This window comes from Nicotiana attenuata, chromosome 9 (genome assembly GCF_001879085.1).
Source record: "Nicotiana attenuata strain UT chromosome 9, NIATTr2, whole genome shotgun sequence".
Classification (NCBI taxonomy): domain Eukaryota; kingdom Viridiplantae; phylum Streptophyta; class Magnoliopsida; order Solanales; family Solanaceae; genus Nicotiana; species Nicotiana attenuata.
In genome coordinates, this window is record NC_031997.1 from 21,450,278 (window position 1) to 21,456,277 (window position 6,000).

Here is a 6,000-nt window from a genome sequence, read left to right on the forward strand (position 1 = left end):
CCCAAATTCACGAAACAAAAGTAAAATATGAGGCGATATACATAGAAATATATATACTTTAAGCTAAACATCAACACCCCACACTTAGACTCTTGCTCGTCCTCGAGCAATGGGACTATCTAATAGACCCCCAACCACATACAAGGTTCAATCATAGAGGAGCACCTTAACTTTTAACCACACACTATACCCTTGACTACGATCAATACCGGCACACAAGCATGAACACACAAAAATTCACATTCTTCCCGTTTAAGCAAGCCCAAGTATAACCCTTCAATTCAATCAATTCCGACAACCTATTTGTCACTGCGCAACCTCAAGAGCCGACTTGCAACCATTAAGCACCCTCAACTCATGCACTTACCCAATAAGAAAGTTTACAACATCACCAATCATTCATGAGATCATGTGCTCTTACCAACAAACAAAAGAGTGAATATAGATAGTCCACACATTCAAATATACTTTTGAATATAATTTGAGGACATCACACAATTGAACAAAATTTACTCACTCTCACAAAGAATTCATATGCATCCCGTGGTCGTACCATAAGCTTGCCCGTAGTGTATATCTCCACTAATTTAAGCTAGCCAAATCTAGGATCAATTAGGACTTTTAGGTTGTAATGTAGGCTAAGGGACGGGTAGGATATATTTAAAAATAGTGACTCACCCTCCTAAGCACTTTAATACACTACATTTATAATTCAAGCTCATATTCTTCTCAACCAACCCACTTGCCACATACAACATAGCCCTCTTTTCAATTAAGCACTTCTCTATTTTTCACTAGCACAAATCAATAAGAATTGGAGGTGTTTATTTTTCTATATACTTTCACTAAGATTTTTCTTTTCTTTTCTCCACACACTCCATACAATAAAGTTCATCGGCTAATGGCCTTTAATTTCAACTTTAGTGCACCAATGGGCTCTTCCATAGTTCCACTCAAAAGCTACTCCCCCATATCTAACCTTACTTCTTTTAGCGACTAAGTGTCTTAGGAGGTACAGGTTCAATCAATATCAAATTAAGAACAAAATGGGGGGTATGGCTTGTAATGTGGGTGCCAAAAGAAAGGTCTATAGGCTCAAAGGGGCTAGCAACGGAAAATTTTATTTTTATGTGACAAGCACATCCATGATCAACCAAGAAACTACGTCATCTCCTAGATTAGCACAACTTGCAATTTCGCTTCAATTAACACACGGGGCAAGTTCTAGACTACACAGGATAGCATAGAAGACCACAAATCCTCACACACACGTTGCACATGACTCAATCAAGACGGTTCTGTTCAACTCTCAAGTCAAGCAAGCACACATAATTGAGGAATTTAAGCAATATTGCACTATGTAGCATACAAGTCAAACAACTGAGAGAGAGTGTCACAAAATAGGCTATTTACTTTACTTAGGCTTCACAATTCACCAAATATACAGGAAAACAGAATGTATGGCATAGCCTAATGTGCCAGCATCAACCATGTCAATGAGTATCTCAGAGCGACTCAGTTTCTTCCTAAACTACTCCCAAAAAAAAAATAAAGTACCCGGTTCAAGCTACACCCTTGGAAAAGAACCGGCGCCCAAAGAAAAACCAAGGGATACTACCTAACTATCCTAAAAACAAAAAATCTTTTTGGTGTTTTTAAATCGGACTTTATCCCTCAAGAAAATTGTCCAAAAGATCCATCGTCGGGAAAAATTCGAACTTTTTCTAAAAATTTTTTCAATTTTTTTTATTTTTTACCTAGACTATTTCCACTACGAGTTCTAAAAGAAAAACTAACTTAAAAAATAGTTTTATACAATTACACTTCAGAAAGTAGTTTCCCCACCCCACACTTATATTATGCATAGTCCTCGATGCATGATCATAGAAAAAATAATAAAAAGGTGAGAAATACTCCCTGAGACCCTCTCGGGCCAAGCTCGGACATGATCCTCAATATTAAGGGTCGGGACGATCCCACACTTAAGCTCAAACATGCTCCTCAGCTTCAGCTTCGGATACTCAGACTTCCCCTACTCTGCAAAACAAAAACAACACGAAACATGACACTATATAACAAAATTAAAAAATTAAAATACAGGCTGGGTTGCCTCCTAACAAGCGCCTTATTTATAGTCGTGGCATGACTCCATCACTTTTACCACTTTTCCTTCCACTTTGAAGATATGAATTGCGCCCCCAATTTTGCATCAATTTTTCTATCACGTTCCTGGGGCGGTGGTATAAAAATAAATGAACCACGAAATAGGTATCGCATCTTGCACTTCTTGGCCTTTAAGTGAGGAATGTCGTTTTGTCTCCTTGACATCACAAATTTCAGAATATAAGCACTTTGTTCCTCATCCATTGACTCCTTCATATGCTCGACTGGATCAATTCCCATGTCACCAACCAAACACAATGTTGAAAAGTGTTTAGAATGAGGTCTAATACGCTCTAACTCCAAAATTGCATTATTTTTGACATCCTCAATTTTGAGCTCTTCGTCAACCTTGGCATCATTAATAATATTTTGGTCAAATTGTTGGAATTCCTCTTTCCGCTCCATAAGTTGGCCAGTATCTATGACAATTGGTTGTAGGGCATCAGACGCCTCAACCTTTTTATTCAATTGATCGTGCAGGTCATGGATATCTTAGCCAAATTGGTCTATCTCTTGCCTGAACTCAGTTCTTGCTTCTATTAGTTGTTCTGTCATATTTGAAAGACCATCACGTAGAAAGTCATGAAATTTTATCAGTTGAGCTTGCTCCTCAAGCCAAGATTGGCTCACTATATCTGCTTCTTCAAAATAATCTTCTTGTGGGAACTCGCTCTCTTCATCGAATTGAGGTTCTTCTTGGAAATTGGCCATTAATTCGTCCATTCTAGTCTGGAGTCTTTTGATCGTTAGGGCATCAAGACTTTGTTGCTCGACTATTTGCCTCATCATGTTCTGTTGCTCGGCTATTTGCCTTATCATGTCCATAATACGAGCCATGCTTTCTATATCCTCCACTTCATTGCTCCTATCAAACTTATAAACATTATTAGAAACATTATAATAAGAACTCTGAGAAGGATAATAAGAATTAGGACAACCATCCCAATGGCCACCTTGACAACCACACACATTACAAAAATTCCACACATCAGATTGAGATGCACAATTTTGCCCAAAGTGTGGTCCTCCACAATATGGACATGGATCACCAAAATAAGAATAACCAATATTCGACCAATTATCATTCCAAGATGCCATGTCAACAAAGATAATAAAATATTAAACTAAGTTAAAAATAAAAAATAAAAAAATAAAAACTTGAATAGGCAAAAAGTAAAAATCCATTCTAGTAGAATAGTTAATTTCTAAGTCCCCGGCAACGGCGCCAAAAACTTGGTGCTCCCATACGCACACGCAAGTATACGTGGTCGACAAGTAATATAGGATTGTAAGTCCAGATATCGTACCCACAGGGACTTGTGATTAACTATCAACTAAATTAAACCAAACAATTAATCTATTCAAGCAAATCCTAAACTATGAATATTTAACTAAATATAATTTAGAGTAGTAAACTAAGAAACAAAGGAAACAAGTTGGCGAATTATAGAGACGAATTCAATATGTGTGAATATTCTAGAGTTATGGGTTAGCTAACAATCCCGTTGAGTTTTCTACTTAAATCGTCTAATTAATTTATCTAGTTTATTGATTAACGGGGTTAATATTGCTCGTAGCCTTCTTCCGAAGTACAACTCGCATATTCAAGCTAACCTAACGCCTATATTCCTATGGAATTAGAATTAACAAGAACGCATTAATAATTCCCGTATAATAACCAAGCAAGGCGATTAGGTATATTCCTATCCTAACCGCAAATCCGCTCCCCCTAAGAGTTAGGATCTTGCTCTACTCAATCTTATATGCAATCTAGAATTCCCTCTCCCGAGTTCAATCCTAAATTCGTAGATAGTATTCAATTGGTGATCAAGCAATCAAATAATTAAGCGCAAGATTGAATAAATAAACCAATATGATAAAATAATAAGAACAATTCAAGCTTCAAACTACAACGTTCATGTAGCACCCAAAACTCTAGAACTAATAAACTATGAAATTAAAGGAAGAGAAGAGAAGAAAAATTAGTTGGAAGCCTCCTCCAAGCGTGGTGTGTGTTCCCCCCATGTGAATTCTCCTCCAAAGTATGTTATATATCACCAAAGTGGCGTCCCCCCTTCAAAAAATATGTTTAGTCTTGCTTTTATACGTGTTGGATAGGTCTAGGGCCGAATAAACCGTGTCCCGGGCAAAATAGGACAAAATCCGCGTAACCGGCACCCATCCCGGCGCCCCACAATTTTGAGCTACTGTTTTTGGCGCCACAGGTAGGGCCGGGCGCCACAGGTGGCGCCCAAATTTGCACATTCCCCGGTTTTGTTCGTTTTGGCTCAAATCTCGCGCGTTTCGCCCCCAATTTCTCCCGAATCATTCCTACACATAAAAACACATCAAATTAACATAAATCAAAGCATTTAACATCCCAAATTCACGAAACAAAAGTAAAATATGAGGCGATATACATAGAAATATATATATTTTAAGCTAAACATCAGTAACAGAGGTTTTTTTCTTCATATTTTACAATTTGATTTTTGGGAGATCGGTTGGAGGGGGTTCTTGGAGAGATTTTCAAATGAGTTATTGGGGTAAGTGATTCTTACTTAGTTTCATTAAATTTCATGATTATATCTTTGATTTGATCATTTAATTAGGAATTTGGGTTGAAAAATTGGGGAAAAATGGAGTAAACTTCTTAGGCCGAATTTTGGGGTTTTGAGCAAGATTTTGGTATCGAATTTGTGTAATTCTTGTATGGTTGGACTCGATATCGAATGGGTGTTTGGTTTTTATAATTTTGATCAGGTTTCGAGATGCGGGCCCGGGTTGACTTTTTGGGGCCTTTTCAATTCTTTTCTAAGATCGTAATTTCATTAATTAAATTAGTTTTCTATAGTTATATTTATAGTATGTAATTATTTTGGCTAGATTCGAGCCGCTCGGAGTTGGAAAATTGAGGAAAAGGCCATCTAGTTGATTGATTTAGCGTGGTTTGAGGTACGTGACTTGTTTAACCTTGTATGGGGGAAATTTTCCGTAGGATTTGGTAGTGTTGTGATAATTTGTGATATGTGAAGGCCGTATAAGCAAGGTGACGAGTGCGTACATGGGCTAAATGTTGAAATTCCGATTTTAGCTACATAGTTTCCTTTCCATGCTTTAATTGAGTTACTTTAGCATGTTATAGTCACCATGTTTAGTCTAATTTCATATGTCTACTTGTCTTATCTTTTATTTGCAATTTGTACTACATGTTTAGTTGAATTACTTGCTTTCTTAATTTTGTATTCATTATTTAATTGTGGAATTCTTTACTTGAAATTATTATCCTTGAATATCTTGCCTTGAGTTTGATGTTGAGTTGCAAAGGGCGTGGTTTCTATTGAAGCAAGGTGTAAGTTGTGAAATATCATTTTATTTAGTTGTTATGTTTTGGCATTTGTGTTATTTTTTAGATGATTGTTTGGTTGTTTGCACGAGGTTTCTGCCGTTTTGTTGTTATTATTGATATTTATGCGGTGGTATAAGGTCTGGGTGTTGAAACGCATGCGGTGAGATAAGGTGGGCTTGATACACACGGCTAGTAGGGGACTACTAGAAGCCATGTGGTGTGATAAGGTGGGCTAAAATGCGGGGTGATATTTCGGGAAAAATGATTTTCAAAACTTAATGTAAAGGCTCTCGCGGTAATATAAGGAAAGACTGTGGGTTACTTTTATGATTTGGGACTACGAGGTGGTACCTCGGTAGGGCCCCCTGTTGATCTTTCTTTATTTGTTGTACTTGTCTTGGTTGCTTGTTTCCTTATATGTATATCCTTGTTTCCTTCTGTGTTAGTATTAATTGTCCTGATTCTGTGTTGTTAACCTTCCGTAAATG